The sequence below is a fragment of the Diceros bicornis genome, chromosome 1 (assembly GCF_020826845.1).
Source record: "Diceros bicornis minor isolate mBicDic1 chromosome 1, mDicBic1.mat.cur, whole genome shotgun sequence".
NCBI lineage: Eukaryota > Metazoa > Chordata > Mammalia > Perissodactyla > Rhinocerotidae > Diceros > Diceros bicornis.
Window position 1 is genome coordinate 90,781,231 of NC_080740.1, and position 24,149 is coordinate 90,805,379.

The following is a 24,149-nucleotide window of genomic DNA, read 5'->3' on the forward strand; positions in this document are numbered from 1 at the left end:
AGGCAATCTAGATAATTATTAGGAACAAGTAAACTAAATAGATGTGAAAAAGATAAAAGTTTTAGGTGAACTTTTTAGCAGTAATTATGTGTTATGATGTATATACTTAAAATAACCTCAAAATATTTTGGTAACTTGAAACCTTAGTGTTTTGCTAAATTAAGTTAAATGATAAAATTTATTGAGTATCTAGCCCATTTCCACATAAGATATAATATTAGATATTAATTACTAAACATAGATTTATCTACCTTTGGATTCATATTACAGAGAAACTAGAAAAATACTTGGGATTATTGATAAACATGTTTTGTGCCACGCTGAGAAATTTTCCACAAGAAAGCACATGTTTCTAGACAGTATTTGTGGATCCGCCAATCCACAGGATGCCAATACAAAAGATTAAGGAAAGTAAGATGTATGTTTTCAGTAAAGAAGATTTAAGGAATGGAGATATTTATGTTTGTTTTGTTAAGAACCGTAAATTTGTCCTCAAGTACTAGGAGGGAAGAAAGAAGGCATGGGACAAATTCTGAATGCAAAAAGAAAGTTATAGAAAGTTTGTGGAAGAAGAACCCTGAAAATAAGAATTTTGTGCATGGTCAAGTTGGCTCAGATTAAAATGAATTTAATCAAGAACATGAGTTTTTTTTTTTTTTTTTTTTTTAGATCAGCCCTGAGCTAACATCCATGCCAATCCTCCTCTTTTTGCTGAGGAAGACTGGCCCTGGGCTAACATCTGTGCCCATCTTCCTCCACTTTATATGAGATGCCACCACAGTATGGCCTGACAAGTGGTGCATCGGTGCACGCCTGGGATCCAAACCTGGGCTGCCAGCAGCGAAGAGCGCACACTTAACCGCTACGCCATGGGGTTGGCCCCTAAGTAAATGAATTTTAATATCAAAAGTAAGCTGGTGCAAAATTAAAATTTGGTTTTTTCTCTCTCTTATAAGGATAATTTTCTTGAACTTTTAGTCTGCTCTTGGTAAAGAGATTATGAAAGATTTTTCTTTACCTTTGAGTGAGTCTACCTAAAAGACAGAAAAATCTATGTTTTGTCAAAATTATTTCCTGCATTCAGAACGGCTGAGGTCTCTCTATTAAGGTTTTTTTTTTTTTTTTTTTTTTTTAACTATTTAACTCTCTCTGTTTGCCTTTAAAATCTTCTGTTGTCAATGAAGGTAAGTGTGTATATGTACATACACACACATGTGAGGAATCTTGGGTGGTAAGGAGCCATTGAATGGTGTCAGGCAGGGGATCAGGAAAGACTGATAGGTTCCAGGTGGGCTGTACCATGTATTCATGTTCCCTAATCCTCCTGGCCCGGCCTTTCCCATCCTAAACGATTTCTGTCTTTCTCCAGGGCACTGTAGATCTGGCCTGCTCTCTGTTTCTCTTTCTGCCCTGTTCCCACGGTGTCAGGCATGCAGGGCAGCAAGAGGTTACCGTTGGGAGCAATTTACTTAATGTAATAGCACCTCACCTGCTCAGAATAAAAGCTTGAACTTTGGAAAAAAAAAATCCTCTGTTGTCACCTTGATTAAATAGATAACTGAGCATTGTTCCCTATTTGACCAAGTATTTTAAAACCTTTTGATATTTTTGACAAACTTCCCCCAAATTCAAATCCTAAATAAAGTCTTTTTTTTATCTGAAAGTAAATTTGGGAATTCCTATTGGGCCCCTGTGACTTCTCAAAGAATTTGTTCTCTCTTTCTATGGAGGGAGACATTAAACTAATTAGGCTTATTTGGTTAAATTACACAGGAAGCATTGTCAAATAAACGATGAGAAACATTGTTATATTGTGTGATGAATGTTATTAATATAAGTGTTTTAAAAATTATATAACATTCCTCAAATTATGATCTATCCTGGTTATCAGTCATAATTCTAGTTATTATCTTAAAAAGCTATATGTCACAGAAATAACCAAGTTTCTTTGTCAATTGCTGTTTTTAAGTTGTTTGTCATTTACAGACAGTTATTGTTTTACTCTGATGCTTTTGCAAATTACAGAACTCTAACAGAACTCTATGTAACCCAATAGGTGGCCCTTTGATGTCAGGGGGCCAAAAACTCCACCCTCAGATCATGTTAACACCATGATTTTGTGAACACATATCCTAATGAAGAGCCGTGAACCTTGACTACACTTGTGCAGATCCTCAATTACCTCACTTTACCTTATGTCCAATCATCTATTCCCACACTGCAGACCACCCTGCCCCTGTATCCCATAAATATCCCTAATCCCCATTTTTGGGGAGGCAGATTTGAGAGTTACTCTTCTGTCTCCTCAATTGGCTGCCTTGTAAATAAACTCTTTCTCTGCTGCAAACTCATTGTCTTGGTGATTGGTATACCATGTAGCAGGCAAAACGAGCCTGGTTCAGTAACATATGTCTCACTGGCATCTACCAGGTGAAACTGATCCTGCAGATCCCACTGCAATTAGCAAGGTTCTAGCAGGTTCCTCATGAGTTCTGAAACTTGGAAAACATAGCTCTGTTGCCTTGATACTTGTGTGAGATTTGGGCATGAAATTCTTGGGTACCATTTTCTTTCCTGGTTGACTGCAGACAACACTGTCCCATCTGCTGGTGTGGAAAGTTGTTTGGCTCTTCTGAAGGCAGCCTGATCTACCCCTTGCAGGTGCTTTGATTTTTGTGTGCTTGTTTCTTTTTGGCCTGGATGCCATGAGATCCTGCTTTAAATTTGAAATTCAGTGTCTTTGCAAGTGATGTGTCAGTGCTGACTGATGAGTGAGAGCTGTTTTCTGGGATATGCCCTTTCCAATCTGTGGATTCAAGTTTTCTTCTATTTCATAAGAGTTACTGGAATCATTTTTTATTTTGTTTTCATCTGAATCATTTTTTAAAAATTGTGATATAATTCACATACTATTGTAATATATTTACCCTTTTATAGTATACAATTCGGTGGGTTTTAGTTTATTCACAAAATTGTGCAACCATCACTACTATCTAATTCCAGAACATTTTCATCACCCCAGAAAGAAACCCCATACCCATTAGGGGTTACTCATTCCCTTTCCCCCACCCTCCAACCACTGGCAGCCACTAATCTACTTCTGTCTCCATGGATTTTCCTATTCTGGACATTTTACATAATTGGGTTCATACAATGTGTGCGACCTTTTGTGTCTGGCTTCTTTCACTTAGCATAATGTTTTCAAGGTTCATCTATGTTGTAGCATGTATCAGAATTTCATTCCTTTTTATGGCTCAATAATATTCTATTGTGTGGCTAAACCCTATTTTGTTTATCTATTCATCAGCTGATGGACATTTGGGTTGCTTCTACTACCTGAATCATTTTTGAATATTTCTTTTCTTTTGCTGCTTATCTTCTTCAGAGATTCCAACTATGTGTCAGGTGGATCTCTTGATCTATGTCTGACACTTTTTCTAATCCTTTTCCTTGTTTGCCCTTTTTCAATTCATTTTCCTTAATTTTCTCCATCCTCTCCTCTCTGTCCCTGATTGTTTTCCACAATATCTCATCCCCTCCTTGTGGCTTCACATGTGGCCTTTATTTCAGTGATATTCAAATTCTCCTCTTTCTCTTTTTCCTGAGCTCTGCTAGAAAAGAATTTTTTAATTTCTTTCTGCTGTCCTATCATTTCTTCACTGAACACTTACATTTCTGCTTTGAGATCTTGCATAACAGAGGTGATACTTTTAGTATATTCTATAAGTTCTTTGAGAACATCTTTGTTCATGATGCTCATCTTCTCTATGACAAAATCTTTTTGAGAGACGTTCTTTACTTGCTCCTTTAGTTTTCCTCCATCTTTCTCTCTTTTTTTCCTGCAGTGTGGATTCTTTGCCTATTCATTTTGTGGTTGAATTCTTCTTGGATGAACTGTTTTCACAAGGTTGGTGTTGGGGAGGAGCCATGGCATTTGCACTATGTCGTGGAGAAGCCCAATAAAGCAGATGCATGTGCTTGAGGCTGCTAACCTTTCCTTTGCTGAGCTGTTCAACAGGGGCAGCTGTGGGGCTGCCACCTCCCCTAGAGTTCCTCCCTGCTCCCTATGTTAGCCAAGGTAGCAGTTTGCTGGGTCCTCCTTGCAGCCTTTTATCTCCCTGAGCACCCTGACCCCTTCCACTCTGCTGTATCAAATATGCTTCCTTTGTCCCCCCACCCCCACCCCCAGGTGGGCCACCCACCTGCACAGGTCCTTCCTGTGCTGGCCCTGACTTGACAGTCCTCTGAATGTCCCAGTGTTCCCTGCCCTGGGCAGCCCTTCCTCATTTAGTTTTGAGTTTTGAGTTAGAGGTTTTCCCTAATTTAATCAAAGACAGAGAATTGCTGTTTCTCATTTTCTTTGCTGCTTTTGGTGGGTTGCGGGGAAGAGGCAGACAAGAAGTCATGAGCAATCATTTCTCATATGTAGTTCCAATAAAAGTATGACCAAAAGCAAATGCTTCAAAAAAGCAACGAAGATGTGGAGCTACCTCTCCTTCCCTGACTATAAAATGAAGGCAAAATTAAATACATATGAATTTCTGCATAGCCCTCAAAATCTTTACGGTGAGATCTCTCCACACGCTCCAGTTTATGATAGTAGAAATAAATGAAATATCTCGATGCCTCTAAAACCAAATTGCACGTATATTATAAAGCTCACATTTTAAGTCAAATCAGGCCAAACATTGCTTCCAAATTTGGAGAAAATCCAGCCATTTCCATAAAGTGGTAGCAAACAATTATCTCACAGAAAGGTAGAACTACTATTTTATATAAATGAGCAATGGATGTAAACCACTTGGCAAAGTGTTTGCTCCTATTTGAAATCAACATTGGGTTTTTCACTCTGCCTTATTTCCTTCTCGAGTCACACTGGGGACCTGGCTAGGGTGGACCAGGTCCTGGGCAGACACCCATTTGGGGAAATGGAGTTCTCCACCGGGACTGGGCCCTTAGGATGGTCACTGGGCATTTCCCACCTGGTGCTGTGTTGGGTTTCTGCAAGGTTTGTGTCTAATTGCCAATGGCCTGGGCCTCTCTCTCCAGAGCATTATGACCAGGAGGGGCACAGCTCTTTTCGAGGCTGCTAGAGGCTGGTAATACCCTGAAGTCACAATCACTCAGGGCTCTCGGCCTTGGCGTTTTCCACTCAGCTTCTAAAGCCAGTTCTTCGGGCCATCTGGCCTGTGTCACCACTATGCTTGGTGCTCTGCCAGCTCTACCTCCATCTTTCTACTGCTGTCCTCACAGCAGCTTTTTCACAGCTCCCCTCCCATATTGCCCCCTCATTCTCCTTTGTCCAGCCTCTTGGTGCTCATTGCAGTGTCCCAATGCTGCTGTCCCCTACTCCCAATTCTGCCCCGCTATGCCTGTTCCTTTGAGATCTGCTATTTGTGCTCATTAGCCTCCCCCATACTCCTCAACACCACCCTGGAAGCTCTGGGGTTGTGGCTCCAGGCTTCTGCTCTAAGCCTGGGAGATTTCCAGGGATCACTCTGCTGTGAAGTGTTACCTCTCCCAGATGCCTACAGTACATTGACAAGAGATTCTCACATATTGAGGTATATGGAGTAACTATTCCGGTTCAAAACTGATTCAGCTTGAACTAAAAAGCCTGAGTTATGGCCTATCAAACATACATTGTACATCTGCTTAACCATTAAAGAATACACTCTCTTAAGATAAGATGCATGCTTCGCCTCCTATGCCCTATTGGTAACTCCCAGATTAGTCCCTTTCCTAACATCACAGTCATGTTGATCTGCTTATTTGCAACTGAATACCTCTATGAAATTCTGATGAAAATGTATCCTGGGTGTGTTTAATGTATGTTCTCTCTTCTAAAAAGATATGACTGTACTGAAAATCATGCTTCTCTGGAAGGCTTTCTAAGGCCTTCCAGGGTTGTAATCCTCACTCTGGCTCAAGTAAACTCAGCTATTTCTTTATCTATAGAATGGTTATTGGTTATTTTGTGTGGACATTTCTTGGCATAGTCAGGGCAGGATTTCAGAGAAACCCACTGGAGACTGCCTGGAATCTACACTGAACCAGCATTTGAGCCCATTGAGCCCCCCTGGATCACTGCATTCTTCAGGTGACCCTGGTGAGTTCTCCTGAAACCTGAACCTCCTTATTTTAAGTCGATGGCCCAGAATTTATTTGAGCTGTTTCAAACCTTAAGACTAGGTGTCTTAAGGGGTTACCGGTACATACCCTAGGTAAAAGGAACCTAGGGGAAATTCCTAGGCCAGAGGAGCCTAGGGGGAACTTTGGAGTGAATGGGGCAGGCTGACCTTTTAAATTTGGCTTTAAATTGGAAAGAACTGTGTTTATAAAGTCTGAACAAACTGCTTGATAGAGAAATGAGAGACTGAATATATTCAGCTCCAAAGAAAAGGGACATTCCTCCTCCTGGCCAAAAGGCATTCTCAGGTGACTGAGAACCTTAGCGAGAGTGTTGGAGGGTCAAATCCTCAAGACATGTAGCTGTCCTGTACCGAACTCCACTATCATTCATGTTAGTTAATTAAAGGCTCGTCCAGGGAAGCGCACATGAGGGTTGGTCACCTACCCCTCTGAGCCCCCATGGCAGTCTTAGGCTGCCAGAGGGAGAAACCGAGGCACATAAGAGAGTGTTTATGACCTTTTTTAGGGAGTAACACTCACAAGCAGCACACTTCTGACCCACTACACTGCCCTTAGATGTTGTTCAGACTTTACAGCAAAATGAAACTAAAAGAAAAGCGAGAAATCAAGCTTCTAAAAGCCCGACCAGTTCCCGAATGGCCAGCCTCCCTCTTGGAACTCCAGAGACTTGCACAAGTGTTTAACAAAAGGGGAATATCTAGCCCATCCCAGATTCCTAAGATTGAAAGAAAAAAAATGGGAAAAGAAGCTTTTGAAAAAAATTGTTTTTAAAACAGTGGCTATAAAATCTTTGCTGCATCTGTCTGTTGTGTGTCTATGTATGTATATATGTTATAAATGTGTGATATTTTACCTTTGGATGGTATAATTTCTAAAAAGTTCTATTCAATTGGCTTAAAGTAAGCACTTACAAAATTTAAAAGCAACTAACTGAAATGTCTTTCAAGTTAATGTGATATGAAATAATCTTTGGTAAATAAAAGCTTGTTTAAGTTTGTCGGTTTGATTAAAATAGGCATGTCCTCAGTTATCAGCATTGGATATGATAAAAACCCTGCAGCCTTTATTCTATGTTTGTTGGTCAAATAAGCTGATGTCATCTCTATTACAAAACTGGTTAACAAAAATAATTACTTAAAATGATAGCTAATTTTGTCTAATGTCTCATGAAGTCTTGTAAGCAATCTAAATAATTATTGGGAACAAGTAACTAAATAGGTGTGAAAAAGATGAGTGTTGGGTGAACTTTTTAACAATAATTATGTGTTATGGTGTATGTATTTAATAACTTCCAAAATCTCTTTGGTAACATGAAACTTTGAAGTTTTGCTAGGTTAATTTAAATGATAAAAATTCGATCATCTCCAAATAAGATAAAATATTAGACATTAATTAGTAAATATAAGTTTATCTACTCTTGGCTTCTTACTACAGACAAACTGAAAGGTGTTTAGGTCTACTAGTAAACATGTTTTGTATTTTATTAAAAGATTGAAGTATGACTATGAAGTAACATCTTTTTAGAAATTATGAAAGGTATTTATAAATTTGCCAAGCCACAAAATGCTAAAGTAAAAGAAAGTTTATAATTGCTTACTTAGTTTTCACTAACAATTAAGGTTTCTAAGGATTAAAAATTCTAATATATGTAACTAAAGCTACTAAAAGTTAAGGAAAACATCTTTGTATTCAAGGAAAGATGTATGTTTTCAGTAAAGAAGGTATAAAGAATGAAAATATTTTTGTTTTGTTAAGAAAGATAAATTCTCCCCAAAGTACTAGGAGGAAAAAGAAAGGCATGGGATAAATTCTGAATGTAAAAAGGAAGTTATAGAAGGTTTGTTGAAGAGGAACCCTGAGGAAAGAGTTTTATCCATGGTCAAGTTGGCTAAGATTAGAATAAATTTAATTAAGCAAATAAATTTTAATATCTGAAGTAAGCTGGTACAAAAATTAGAATTTGGTTTTCTCTTTCTCTTAAAAGGGATAATTTTCTTAAACTCTTAGTCTGCTCTTGATAAAGGGCTATAAAAGGATTTTCGTTACCTTTGAGTAAGTTTACCTAAAAAAGAGATCTATGTTTTGTTAAGGTAATTTCCTATGTTCAAAAAGATTGAGGTCACTCTATTAAGGTTTTTTGACTGTTTTAACACTCTGTTTGCCCTTGACTGGTCCTGTTGTCACTTTGTTTGAATGGATAACTAAGCATTGTTTCAAGATGACAGGATCAGCAACCCCTTGATCTTGTTGGACCAAGTGTTTTAAAACCTTTTGACATTTTTGACAATCTCCTCAAAATTCATATCCTAAATGAAGTCTTTTTTTTTGACTCTTTCTTTGAGAATTTTCAGAGGGCTGCTGGGACTTCTCAAAGAAATTTGTTCTTTCTTCCTATAAAGGGGGAGATACTAAACTGATTAGGCTTGTTTGGTATGCTAAATTGCATGGGAAACATTGTCAAGTAAATGAGGATAAACCTTCTTAGGCTATATTGCATAGGTAAATATTATTCACTATTTTAACCCTGCTACCTTGTTTCCAAAATCACAAGAGGAAAAGACCATGACTGCATTCTGTTATCTAATTCCCTTTACAAATGGGTCTTACTTTAACAACAAGCAAGATATTATCAAGCTGGATATGCTGTCCAGCCTTGAGAATGCCTGCTACTTTCTATTAACTCTGCTAACCAAGTAAAAGATTTCCTTCTACAGGCTCAAGAAATTGCCACAGAAGAAGAGAGACAGATATGGCAATCAAAAGGGGAAATTTTTGACACCCCCTCACAGATGTGGTTCAGGTCCAATAAGAAACCCATAGTACTTATTGGAGCACAATTGCCACTGCTCCAGCATATATACCAGTTAAGCCATTGGGCACCTGAAAAGATGATTTTATGGGGAAAACAAAACTTTTGGAAACTTTCTCCCACAGTGGCCCATAAAGCCTACACTCGTTGTGTTATATGCCCAAAATATTACCTAGGGAAAATATTTCATGAATCACAAGGCCACTGTCCCGTGCCTAAGGGACCCCTTGAGGTATGGCAATTGGACTTTGTCCAAATGCCACCATCTCAAGGATATAAATATATCTTGTAGTGATCTATGTGTTCTTACATTGGATTGAGGCATTTCCTTGCAGAAGAGCAATGGCTTTAGACAAATTATTATTGGAGATAATAATTCCTGTTTGGGGAATTCCTACTGAGTTACATAGTAAGTGGGGAACTCATTTCACCAGACAAATAATTAAATCTCTTTGTAGCATCTGGCCAATAACATAGCATTTCCACTGTGCTTACCATGCCCAATCCTCAGGACTGGTGGAAAGAACTAACGGTACAATCAAAACTCAGCTGGCAAAGCTTTCAGAGGCATTTATTTAATCTCTCATGGCCGAAAGCTCTTCTGCTCCTTAATCTTAGATCTACACCCTTTGGTAAACATCAACTATCTCCTTCTGAGATAATAACTGGATGGCCTATGCAATTAGATGAAGAAATGTATCAATCAACTTTGCTTAAAGGAAATATGTTAATTATTGTCAAGGTCTCGCTGAGACACTTAAAAAAAGAAAAAATTATGAGAGGTTGGTAGCTGATTCTTCTCACAGAGCTCCCAGACCTTAAGGATCATGGACTATAACCTGGAGAATTTATTTATCAGAAGAGGCATCAAGTAAAAGACTCTTTGCAGCCCTGTTGGAAAGGACCATATTAGGTACTTATAACCAATTTATGCACTCAGAATCAAAAGGCATAGACTCATGGAGTCACATTTCTCATTAAAAAAAAAAAAAAAGACTTCTCCACCTGAGTGGGCTTCAGTTCCTATTTCTGATACCCGACTTCAACTGACCAATGCAAATCTCTCCAAACCAGGATGAGAAGAAGACGGCATCTGTTGTAGACAGCTGTCCCAAGACTCTGGACCAGGCTTGTATAAGCAACCTTAAATCTCCTCATTTAAACCTTTGTTATGCTTAAACTGTATACCTATTTTATAATTGTTCCATTTAACGTTTTCAAAATACTATCATACCTAAAGAAAGCGATTGATTTGGAATAGACTGGCCTCAAAGGCCTGGCATTTGTTGGGTGGCTCCTAATGGAATTCGGTGGTTATGTGGAACAAATCTCTGGCCTTGGCTACTGCCTGGATAGCTAAAACACTGCACCCTGAGTTTTCCTTGGATGCAGGGAAGGAGTCACACTGAACTAACACCTGTTGCCAATCTTCCTCTCTTCAAGGCTAGATGGGCTCATTCAGTGTTCCATTGGTATGACCACCAAGCAGCTAGCTGTATTTGTTCCTTCTTTGGGGCTAGAGGATGTCATATCACATACAGAAGCTCTTAACAGTAGTCAAGCAGGAATAGCCTTATTAGATACTGAAATGTCTTAAATGAGAAAGGCTGTCCTTCAAAATAGAATGGCCTTAGATATTCTTACAGCATCCCAAGGTGGTACATATATATTATGCAAACTGAATGCTGTGTTTTTATACCTGAGGAATCTTCCAATGTATCATCTCTGCTAAAGCACATGAGAAAAATAGGTGAATGCCTTAAGTGATCCTATACCCAGTCTTGAATTGTTTAGTTGGCTCCCTTCTGGTATTCTCTTTCATTTGCAACCTGGATTGCAATTCCTATTTCTATTACTCCTTGGAATTCTTGTATTAGTCATAATACACAAACTAATTACTATTTTCTTTCTCAGTGTTGTAAGACTGGCAGGCAAACTAGAGTAATGATTGCTCAGTGACTTGAGATGGTCAATCGATCTTACAACCCTGGATGAATCTCCTTTTCTTATTAAGACTATGCCTAAGAATTCATTTTTAAGCTAATCATTTCAAGTCTTGGATTACCTGTTCTATAATTATTATAAACAATGTAACTATAGGAAGTCATGTAAAAGTACATGTGCAATGTTTTTGCAATAATCTAAAAATAATTGACAAATTACATAACCTATTGTCAGGGGAAGAGGGAGAATCTCCCTCTGCCCTTTTCCTTAAGGTTCTTATGGCTGGCCAAATAATTAACAAGACAGGTTAACAGGAGAAAATAATACCAAGTTTAATAACATGTATACATGGGAGAAACTCAGAAATGAGCAACTCGTCACTCTGTCTAAGCTGCTTGCTTAAGTATTACAGCTAAAGGTGAGGAGCGTGTTGGGGGCGGGTAGTGGCCTGGGACTTCAGAGGGCAGGAAGACAATTCTTTTCAGGGTCATCTATAGACAATGTGGTCAGGGAGAGACAGAGTTTTTGATAAAAGGGTCTTGGTGCCTTTCCTATTGTAACCTCTATCCTACATTATCTTTACAGCCATCATGATAGAAGATCTGTTCCAGGAAGGAGCTACTATGTCAAATTCTTTAGGCAGTTAGTGGGGGAGGTCAAATGTCCCACAGAGAAAACAATCAAGGTAAAGAGATATATTTCAGCGTGGCCAAATCTTGATCTCCCACACTATGAAGCACTTCCCCTGTTAATATATACCTCTATGCTTGTGCACTATATCTGACTATTTACCCCCAAGGTGGATAACTGGGCAAGTGGATGAAATAAAAGCCTAGCACCAAGGGACATGATGGACCCAGGGCAGGCAGCAACCACCCTGGCATCGAGGGACAATATTTTGATCAGCAATGCTTGCTGTCAAAAGATTATTGACCAAAAGGGGAAAATGATAAGAGATTCTCACATTGAGGTATATGGGGTAACTATTCAGGTTCAAAATGGATTTGGCTTGAACTAAAAAGCCTGATTTATGGCCTATCAAACATACATTGTACATCTGCTTAACCATTAAAGTAAAGAATGCACTCTCTTAAGATAAGGCATGTATTCTTCCCCTCCTACACCCTATTGGTAATGCCTTATTGTTAATGCCCACTGGGATTAGTTCCTTTCCTGACATCACAGTCATGTTGATCTGCTAATTTGCAACTGAATATCTCTTTGAAATTTTGGTGAAAATGTATCCTGGATGTGTTTTATGTGTGTTCTTTGTTCTAAAAAGATATAAGACTGTACTGAAAACCATGCTTCTCTGGAATGCTTTCTAAGGCCTTCCGAGGTTATAATCCTCACTCTGGCTCAAGAAAACTCACCTTATTTCTTTATCTATAGAATGGTTATTGGTTATTTTGCATCAACAGCCCTCAGCCTCCAGGATAAGTCCTCCCAGATGGCCCTGCTTCCTGCTTTACTTTTTCTTTCTGTTTAGGGGAGGACGCTGGAGGCCTGAGCTGCCTGTGGCCAGTAGTGGGCAGGAACTCTCCCTGCTGGGCAGGGAGTTGCCCACCCCTCCCAGTGCCTGGGGCAGGTCAGGGAGTTGCAGGTGAGATGAGAAGGGTTCAGTGATGCAGAGCCCTCCTGGTGTCTGCAGTAAGTGCCCCTGGGGAAGGATTTGACACTGCCTCAAGGGAAGCCAGGCCAAGAAAGTCTCAACTGAGACGGAAAGGGAGGAGGCTCCCGGAGTTTGTGGAGTGTCTTGACTCTCCATTAGAGAGAGAGGCTCTGGGGGCCAGTGGGGAGAGAGGCCAAGCAGGGGTGTCGGAAGAGCTGGACAGCAGAGTTGGGAAGCCCACATTGGTTGTCCCCTCTGTGCAAGAGCTCATTGCTGTCTGCTGTCAACTCTTCCGTTCCCAAGGGTCACATATAGATTGAGGGAGCAGATTGTCTGGGAACTTCCCTGGAACTGGAAAAGAGTGGATGGTGGGTCAGAGTTTGTTTGACCAGGCCTGATTCCTCCAACTTATTTATTCCCTTAAAATTACTATGAAAATCTGCAAACATACACAAGTACAGAAAATACAGCAATAGACTCACATATACCCAATTTTCTAGATTGAACAATTACCAAGATTGTTAGAAATTTGATTTATCACTTTTTCTTTGCTGAAGTACTTTAAGGCAAATCCCAGACATTTTGCCATTTCACCTCTAAATACTTTGGTATACATCTTTAAAAAATGTGACAATTTCTTTCATAACCATAATGCCATTATCATACTTAAAATTAACAATGGTTCCGTGGTATCAATTAATATCAGTTCATAGTTGAATTTCTTTGGTATATTTTTACTGTTGTTTTTCATGTAAGGCCCAACATTTGGTTATGATATCTCTTAAGTCTGTTTTGATGGAGAACAATCTCTCTTTTATTCTGGGTCAATGACCTGTTGCTGACTCTGGGCTGGTCATCCTGTAGAATGGCTCTCATTCTGCGTTTGTCTGTTGAGTAGATGGTGCAGCTGCCCTGCCTAAATCCCCTTTACTGGCACATCCAACCTGGGCTGCAGTGAGTGCTGGCTGCTGACAGCTCACAGCTGTCCCCTCTCAGCAGAATCACTTCTGGAGTATTGCTCTTGTCCAACCTGAGCTCCATGAGCTCTGCAGCATGCCCTCTTCACTGTGCCAGCAGCCAATAATTGACTGATACAAGGGTACTGAAGCCTAGTCCACTTGACCCAAGAGGGGACAATCCTGTGGTGGTGTTCACGCTCCAGAGCTTTCCAGGGGATGAGGCAGAGGCTAGACTTTAGCTGAAACTACTCATTTCCTTAGCTTCTTCTGTCCTACCCTGCCTCCCTCGCTTCCTTGCAGGTTTATCTTGAGAGCACTTGCACAAAAATCTGGTGTCAAAGTGTGCTTCTAGGAGACCCAAACAAAGAAAAAGATAGTCTATTTGCTTTCTTAGAGTGTCACTTAACTTATACCTTGATTTCTTGAGTATCTGTAAATGAAAATGAACTCGAGAGGCCTAATTAGATCCAAGTTCAACTCTTTCTAGCAAGATTACTTCATCAATGGTCTGTGTGTTCATAATGCAACCCGTCTGGAGGCACAAGTTCTGTCCCACCTTTTAGACTGGCAATGATGGATCAAAGAGCTTGGAATCAAAGATCTGACTCCTCTGTCGTGAAGTTCCCCATCAACCTCTCATCTAGTGACTTCATCCATTTATTATTGCCTGGCTCAATTATTGCAAGATGGTAGTTTTTGTAATTCACTTTCTAACTCATTTTTTCTAACATCATTTCTTCCACATTTATTAGCTGGAACATTTCCATAGAGAAGAACTTTCCCTTGTCAATTAAAGCTATTTGGTTGTCCCGGGATGCAATTTATTCAGGTTAGTTTCTTTTCTGATAATTGCCAGTGCTCAGTAAAGAGGTGATGCCCTTTATTTCCCATGGTGTTCTTTTATCACTATTACTCATGTTGTTGTTGTTGATTTCAGGATCATAATAAATGCGTAGGTTTTTAATATCGAGATAAAATTCACGTAACATAAAATTCAACATTTTAACCATTTAAAAGTGTGCAATTCAGTGGTTTTTAGTATATTCACAATATTGTGCAATCATCATCACTATCTAATTCCAGGACATTTTATCACCCAAAAAGGAACCCCACCCATTAAGCAGTTACTCCTCATTACTCTCTAATTCCAAGCCCCTGGAAACCACTAATCTACTTTGTCTCTATGGGTTTGCCTATTCTGGACATTCCATATCAATGGAATCATAAATATGTGGCCTTTTGTGTCTGGCTTCTTTCCCTTAGCTTAATGTTTTCAAGGTTGATCCACGCTGTAGTGTGTATCAGTACTTCATTATTATCCATTCATTATTGACTAATAGTCCATTGTATGGATATTCCACATTTTGTTTATCCATTAATCGATTGATAGATATTTGGGTTGTTTCCATTTTTTGGCTATTAGGAATAATGTTGCTATGAACATTGATGTACAAGTTTTTGTGTGAACTTATCTTTTCAATTCTCTTTAATAAATACCTCAGAGTGGAATTGCTGTGTCATATGGTAACTCTATGTTACCTTTCTGAGGAACTGCTAAACTGTTTTCCATAGCGTCTGCTCTATTTACATTCCCACCACCAATGTATGAGGGGTTCCAATTTCTCCACATCCTCATCAATACTTGTTATTTACCATTTTAAAAATTATAGCCATCCTAGTGGGTGTGAAGTGGTATCTCAAGTGGTTATGATTTGCATTTCCCTAATGATTAATGATATTGAGCATCTTTTCATGTATTTATTGGTCATTTGTATATCTTCTTTGGAGACATTTCTATTCAAATCCTTTGCCCATTTTTTAAATTGAGTTGTTTGTCTTTTTGTTGTGGATTGATAAGAGTTCTTTGTAAGTTCTAGATACTAGACTCTAGACTTTTCGCTGTCCTGATAGTATCCTTTGATACACAAAACTTTTACCGCCCCCAGCTTTATTGAGATATAATTGACAAACAACATTGTGTAAGTTTAAGGTGTTTTTGTACAATGTGATGATTTGATATATGTAAATTTTGTGAAATGGTAACATGTAGCTACCATTTTTTGTGTGTGTGGTAAGAACACTTAAGATCTCTTTTCTTAGCAAATTCCAAGTATACAATACAGTATTGTTAATTATAGTCACCATGCTGTACATTAGATCCCCAGAACTGATTCATCTTATAATTGAAAGTTTGTACTCTTTGACCAACGTGTCCCCATTTCCTTCACCCACCAATCCCTGGCAACCACCAATTTACTCTCTGTTTCAATAAGTTCAGCTTTTTTAGATTCCACATATAAGTGAGATCATACAGTATTTGTTTTTCTCTGTCTGACTTATTTCACTTAGCATAATGCCCTCAAGGTTCATCCATGTTGTCGCAAATGTATAATGCTGCAATGAACATGGGGGTGCACATATCCTTCAAGATAGTAATTTCATTCCCTTCAAATATATATCCAGAAGTAGAATTGCTGGATCATATAGTAGTTCTATTTTTAATTTTTTGAGGAAACTTCATACTGTTTTCCATAGTGGCTGCACCAATTTACATTCCCACTAACACTGCACAAGGGTTCCCTTTTCTCCACATTCTTGACAACACTTGTTATCTCTTTTTGATAATAGCCATTGTAACAGGTATAAAGTGATGTCTCCTTGTGGTTTTGATTTGCATTTCCCTGATAATTAGTGATGTTAAGTATCTTTTCATGTACCTGTTGGCCATCTGTATGTCTTCTTTGGAGAAAGGTCTATTCAAGTACTCTGCCCATTTTTAAATCAGATTTTTTTTTTTTGCTCTTGAGTTGTATGAGTTCCTTATATATTTTGGATATTAACCCCTTATCAGATACATGGATTGCAAATATTTTCTCCCATTCCCTAGGTTGCCTTTTCATTTTGTTGATTGTTTCTTTTGCTGTGCAGGCTATTTTTAGTTTGATGTAGTCTCACATTTATTTTTGCTTTTGTTGCATGTGCTTTTGGTGTCATATCCAAAAAATCATCACCAAGATCAATGTCAAGGAGTTCTTTCCCTGTGTTTTTTTCCTAGGAGATTTATAGTTTCAGGTCTTATGTTCAAGTCTTTAATCTATTTCAAGCTAATTTTTGTGAGTGGTATAAGATAGGGGTTCAATTTCATTCTTCTGCTTGTGATTATCCAGTTTTCCCATCGCTATTTATTGAAGGAACTATCCTTTTCCCATTGAGTAGTCTTGGCTCTCTTGTCAAATATTAGTTGACTGTATACATGAAGGTTTATTTCTGGGCTCTCAGTTATGTTCCATTGGTCTATGTGTCTGTGCCAGCACCATACTGTTTTGATTACTATAGCTTTGTAGTATAGTTTGAAATCAGGAAGTGTGATGTCTCCAGCTCGTTCTTCTTTCCCAGTATTGCTTTGGTTATTTGGAGTCTTTTGTGGTTCCATATGAATTTTAGGATTATTTTTCTGTTTCTGTGAAAAGTGCCATTGGAGTTTTGATGGACATTGCATTGAACCTATAGATGGCTTTGAGTGTATGGAAATTTTAAAAAAATTAATTATTCTGATCCATGAACTTGGGACATTTTTCCCATTTATCTGTGTCTTTTTCAATTTCTTTAATCAAAGTCTTATAGTTTTCAGTGTACAGATCTTTCACCTCTTTGACTAAATTAGTTCCTAAGTATTTTACTGTTTTTGATATTACTGTGAATGAAATTGTTTTCTTTCTTTATTTTTTAGATATTTCATTGTTAGTGTATAGAAACACAACTGATTTCTGTATGTGGACTTTGTATCCTGCAATGTTACTGAAATCATTGATTAGTTCTAGTTTCATTGATAGTTTTTGGTGGCATCTTTAGCATTTTCTCTGTATAAGATCATAGCATCTGCAAACAAAGACAATTTTCCTTTTCCTTTTAATTTGGCTGCCTTTTATTTCTTGTTCTTGCCTAATTGTTCTGGCTAGAACTTCCAGTACTATGTTGAATAGGAGTGGTGAGAGTAGGCACCCTTGTCTTGTTCCTGATCTTAGAGGAAAAGCTTCCAACCTTTCACCATCAAGTACAATGTCAGCTGTGGGCTTGTCCTATATGGCCTTTATTATGTTGAGGTATGTTCCTTCTATACCCATTTTTTTTTTTTTGTGAGGAAGATCAGCCCTGAGCTAACATCCATGCCCATCCTCCTCTTTTTGCTCAGGAAGACTGACCCTGAGCTAACATCCATGCTGATCTTCCTCCACTTTATATGGCATGCTGCCACAGCATGGTCTGACAAGCAGTGGGTCGGTGCACACCCGGGATCTGAACCCAGGCCACCAGCAGTGGAGTGCATGCAGTTAATGGCTATGCCATGGGGCCGGCCCCTCTATACCTAATTTATTGAGACTTTTTATCATGAAAGGATGTTGTATTTTGTCAAATGTCTTTTTGCATCTATTGAGATGATCATATGATTCTTATCTTTCATTCTATTAATGTAGTGTGTCACATTTATTGATTTGGGTATGTTGAACCATCCTTGCATCCTAGGGATAAATCCCACTTGACCATAGTGTATGAGCTTCTTAATGTGCTGTTGTATTCAACTTGCTAATATTTTGTTGAGAATTTTTGCATCTATATTCATTGGGGATATTGGTCTGTAGTTTTCTTTTCTTGTAGTGTCCTTATCTGGCTTTGGTATCAGGGTAATGCTGGCCTCATAAAATGAGTTTGTGAATGTTCTCTCCTCTTCAATTTTCTGGAAGAATTTGAGAAGGATTTGTGCTAATTCTTCTCTTAAATATTTGGTAGGATTCACCAGGGAAACAAGCCAGTCCTGGGCTTTTCTTTCTTGGGAGGTTTTTGATTACTGATTCATTTCCTTACTTGTTATTGGTCTGTTCAGGTTTTCTATTTTTTCATGATTCTGTCTTGCTAGGTTGTATGTTTCTAGGAATTTATCCATTTCTTCTAGTTTATCCAATTTTTTGACATATAATTTTTCATAGTAGTCTCTTATGATCCTCTTTATTTCTGTGGTATCAGTTGTAATGTCTCCTTTTTTGTTACTGATTTCATTTATTTGAGCCTTCTTTTTTCCTTAGTCTAGCTAAAGGATTGGCAATTTTGTTTATCTTTTCAAAAAACCAGCTCTTAGTTTTGTTGATGTTTTCTATTGTTTTTCTGGTCTCTATTTCATTTATTTCTGCTCTGATTTTTATTTCCTTTCTTCTGCTAACTTTGGGCTTAGTTTGTTCTTTTTCTAGTTCCTTGAGGTGTGAAGTTAGATTGTTTGAGATCTTGCTTTTGTTTTTTTTTATTTTGTGAGGAAGATCAGCCCTGAGCTAACATCCATGCTAATCCTCCTCTTTCTGCTGAAGAAGACAGGCTCTGAGCTAACATCTATTGCCAATCCTCCTCCTTTTTTCCCCCCAAAGCCCCAGTAGATAGTTGTATGTCATAGTTGCACATCCTTCTAGTTGCTGTATGTGGGACGCGGCCTCAGCATGGCTGGAGAAGAGGTGCATCAGTGCGCGCCCGGGATCCGAACCCAGGCTGCCAGTAGCGGAGCGCACGCACTTAACCACTAAGCCACGGGGCCAGCCCTGAGATCTTGCTTTTCTTAATGTAGGTGTTTATCACTGTAAACTTCCCTCTTATAATTGCTTTTGCTGCATCCCATAAGTTTTGGTATATTGTGTTTCCATTTTTGTTTGTTTCAGGATATTTTTTACTTCCCTTTTGATTTCTTATTTGATCCATTGGTTGTTCAGGAGTGTGTTGTTTCTTTTCCATATATTTGTGAATTTTCTGGTTTTCCTCCTGTTATTGATTTCTAGTTTCATATCATTGTGGTTGAAAAAGATACTTGGTATGATTTCAATCTTCTTAAATTTGTTAAGACTGATTATGTGACCTATCATGATCTATCCTGAAGAACAGTTCATGTGTGCTTGAGAAGAATGTGTATTCTGCTCTGTTGGATGGACTGTTCTGTATACATCTGTTAGGTCTGTTTGGTCTAAAGTATAGTTCAACTCCAACGTTTCCTTATTGATTTTCTGTCTGGATGATCTAACCATTGTTGAAAGAGGGGTATTGATGTCCCCTACTCTTGTACTGTTGTCTATTTCCCCCTTCAGATCTGTTAGTATTTGCTTAATATATTTAGGTGCTCTGGTGTTGGGTGCATATATATTTAGGATTGCTATATATTCTTGATGAATTGACCCCTTTATCATTATATAATGATCTTCTTTGTCTTTCATTATAGTTTTGGTTTAAAGTCTATTTTACCTGATATAAGTATAGCTATCCCTGCTCTCTTTTGGTTTCCATTTGCATGGAGTATTCTTTTTCCATTCCTTCACTTTGAGCCCACGTGTGTCTTTAAAGCTGAATTGAGTCTCTTGTGGGCAGCATATAGCTGGGTCTTATTTTTTTAATCCATCCAGCCCCCCTATGCCTTTTGATTAGAGAATTTAATCCATTTACATTTAAAGTAATTATTGATAGGTAAGGACATACTAATGCCATCTTATTAATTGTTTTCTGGATATTTTGAAGTTTCTTTGTTCCTTTCTTCCTCTCTTGCTGCCTTCTTTTATGAATTGAATTTTTGTAGATGTATGCTTTAATTCCCTTCTGTTTATCTTTTGTGTATCTCTATAAATTTTTGCTTTGCGGTTACCATGAGGCTTACATAAAACATCTTAAAGATATAACAGTCTATTTTATGCTGATAATAACTTCAATCACATTTCTATCTCCTTTCTCTCTTTTTCTCCCCTCCTTTTATGTTTTTGTTGTCACAATTTACCTCTTTTTATATTTTCATTAACAAATTATTGTAGCTACAGTAATTTTTAATAGTTTTGTTTTTTAACCTGTACAGTAAAGTGGTTAATATACCACCATATTACTGTATTAGAGTATTCTGAATTTGACTATATACTTACCTTTATCAATGTGTTCTATATTTTTGTATGTTTTGTTTTTTGGTGAGGAAGATTGGTCTGGAGCTAGCAGCCATTGCCAATTTTCCTCTTTTTGCTTGAGGAAGATTGTCTCTGAGCTAACATCTGTGCCAGTTTTCCTCTATTTTGCATATGGGATGCCACTACAGTATGGCTTGATGAGCAGTGTGTAGGTCTGTGCCTGGGATCCCAATCTGTGAACCCCAGGCTGCCAAAGTGGAGCATGTGAACCTAACCACTATGCCACTGGGCTGGCCTCTATTTTTGTATGTTTTCGTGTTGCTAATTAGCACCTTTTCATTTCAGCTAGAACTCCTTTCAGAACTTCTTGTAAGACCAGTCTAGTGGTGATAAAATCCCTCATCTGTTGTTTGTCTGAGAAAGTCTTTACCTCTCCTTCATTTCTGAAAGACAATTTTGCCAGCTAGAGTATTCTTGTTTTGCAGTTTTTTTCCTTTCAGCACTTTGAATATATCATCTCCCTTTCTCCCGGCCTGTAAGGTTTCTACTAAGAAATCCGCTGATAGTCCTATGGGGTTCCTTTGTAACTTACAAGCTTCGTTTTTCTTTCTGCTTTTAAGATTCTCTCTTTGTCTTTGATTTTTGACAATTTTATTATAATGTATCCTGGAGATCTCTTTAAGTTGAGTTTGTTTGGTGACCTATAAGCTTCATGAACTTGGATAGCCAAATCTCTCCGCAGATTTGGGAATTTCTCAGCCATTATTTCTTTACTTAAGCTTTCTGCCCTCTTTTCCCTCTTCTCCTTCTGGAGTTCCAATAATTCAGTTTCTTTTGATGTTACTCCATAGATAACATAGCCTTTCTTCACTCTTTTTTATTCTTTTTTCTTTATTCTCCTATGACTGGATAATTTCAAAGGTCCTGTCTTCTAATTCACAGATTATTGAATCTAATTCAATATTGAATGTAATTCAACAATCTGTGAATTAGAATTAATTCCTGAATCTAATTCACAGATTATTTCTTCTGCTTGATCTATTTTGGTGTTGACGCTCTCTATTGCATTTTTCATTTCATTCATTGTATTCTTCAGCTCTAGAACTTTGGTTTGGTTCTTTTTTATGATTTCTCTCTCTTGGTTAAATTTCTAATTTTGTTTGTGTATTGTTTTCCTGATTTCATTCAGTTGTCTTTCTATGTTTTCTTGTAGCTCATGGAGCTTCCTTAAAACAGCTATTTTGACTTCTTTCTCAGGTAAACCACAGATCTCCATGTCTTTGGCATTGGTTACCAGAAGATTATTGTGATCCTTTGGTGGTGTCATGTTTCCTTGATTTTTCATGTTCCTTGAAGTCTTGTGCTACTGTCTTCACATTTGAAGTAGAAGTCACCTCCTCCAGTCTTTACTGACTGAATTCCAGAGAGAAATACCTCCTGTCAGCCCTGGCAGGGATTCTGAGGCTTTCTCAGACTTTCTATTGCTATGCCTGCTTCACGCTTCTTGCTCCCTCTTGTGGCAGAATTCTTAGCTTGTATGCCTTCTCTCAATCCTGCAATGTACCAGGCCAGATGCTGACAGACTCCCTTTTGCTTTTCCAAGGGTGGAGCTAAAGCTCAAGCTTGTGGTCTCTTCCTGGCCAGCAGCTTTAGGTCAGCTTTCTGCACATGCTCACCAGATGTCTGTCAAAGCTTTCTCTCATTTACATCAGGAGTGCACACATGGAGCTAGCCACAGGTTAGGGGTGTGTGTAGGTGAGGCACACGGAGCACTGGGCAGTGCCTGTGGGCCATTTGGGGGGATCTATGGGCAAAGTGTCCCCAGAAGCTCATGGGAAGGCTTCTCAATGGAGTTCATGACATAGTTAGTAGGATCCATGTTCCCTTAATGTCCTCTGAGAGTCCTATCTACCACTCTCCCAGCCTCTTCCCACTCCCAAGTCATGCTGTCATGACTTGGGATGAGTCAGTACGCCGGATGGGGCAAGAGAGAAATGGGCCTCTTTGGCAGCGTCCTGCACTGTTGGGGAAGCTGGGCGCTCACTTACATGCTTTCACTTTACCCCATGGGAGAAATCATTGGCCAAGAAAGTGATTTCTTGACACTGAGCTATGCCACCTTGGGGGACAGATGATGCAGGTAAAGTCAAACTGTTCCTCTTACTCTCTCTAATGTGTCCAAAAACATATTTTTCTGCTCCAATTTTGTGCTGGAACTTCTCCTCTGGAAACCTGGACTTCCACAAAGTCTCTCTCATCCATGAGTGATTGTCTAAGACAGTGTTCTCTAGGGAGAGAGGCCCACTCCTTCCTCATAATCTTCATCATACCACCTGGATATGCACAACTGTCATTTGCTCACATTTATGTCGTGTTGCAAAACAGCTTCAAGCTCCCTCATCCAACCAATCTGCCTATCCAATACGTCCCAAAATTTATACTACAGAAACTCTTGGCACTGTTACTGTTGGCAACTAATTTAAAAAAATTTTAAACACTGTGCAGGACAAACAGAATATACTTGCAAGCCACCAGTCTGCAGCCTCTGGTTACAGCCCAGCCTACTTCTAGTTGTCCAATTTGTAGAAAGAATATTCACTTCCATTCATTGTTTGATCTAACTTTCCTCCTGGCTTCATCCTACTCATGCTACACTTATTTTCCTGATTCATTTCTTTTTCAAAGCCTCTATCTTACCATGTTATAGAATTCAAGGGTATTGAATTATATTGAAATCCTTTGTACATTTGCATCTCTACAGGCTCCATTTCCCCCATCTGGAATTCTTTCCCCATTCTTTATATTTACGCCCTCCAATTCTTCAGTGTTCTACTCAAGTATCATCTCCTTTATAGAGACTTTCTTGACATCCCTTTTCCCATTCATCCATCTGGGTCTCACCCCATCCTGAATTCTGAGAGCTCTGATTACCCCCATTTGTTAAATCACTTGGTACCTTATCATGTGTACACTTCTTGCTCTCTGTTGTGGGTTGAATGGTGGCCCCCCCAAAACTTATGACCATGTCCTACCACCCGGACTCTGTGAATATGACCTTATTTGGAAAAACGGTCTTAAGGACCTTGAGATGAGATCATCTTGAATTACCTGGGTGGGTCCTAAATCCAAATGACAAGTGTCCTTATAAGACACAGAAGAGAAGACAGAGACACAAGAGGAAAAAATGGAGGCAGAGATTGGAGTGATGTAGACACAAGCCAAGGAATGCTTGGAGTCACCAGAAGCTGGAAGAGAAAGGGAAGATTCTCTCTTAGAGCCTTTGGAAGGAGTGTAGTCCTGCTGAGACTTTGATTTTTATACTTCTGGCCTCCAGAACTATGAGAGAATAAACTTCTGTCATTTGAATTTACCAAGTTTGTGGTAATCTGTTATAGGAGCCACAGTGAACTTATATACTTCTCATCCACACTGGCATCTCTGTAAAAAGAGGCAGGAAATCTTACCTCTTTGTCTGGGATTTTCCTCTATCTGTAGAAAAGTAGCTGAGACAGAGAAAAGAACACCAAGAATTGAGTTGAATCGGCCAGGTTTTGGAATAGCCCATCCCTTACTAGCTGGCCCTCTTCTCTAAAACAAGGATATGTGCCATCACCTCCACAGTGACTGTGGAGGTCCCATGGATGGGGCGTCAACACAAAGGAACTCCCTCTTCCTGTGTGTGCTGCTCTCCCCTGGCCTCACTGTTACTCCTTTGTGACTTGTTTCCCTACTGAATCATCAGCATAAGGTCTCAACCC

The 24,149-nt window shown here is 38.8% G+C and overlaps 1 protein-coding gene across 1 annotated transcript in view; it reads left to right on the plus strand.

Annotated features, from left to right (window-relative positions):
* The window catches only part of HNRNPAB (heterogeneous nuclear ribonucleoprotein A/B), a 314,463-nt gene that overhangs the window by 77,560 nt on the left and 212,754 nt on the right, over nt 1-24,149 (plus strand). The window lies entirely within an intron of this gene.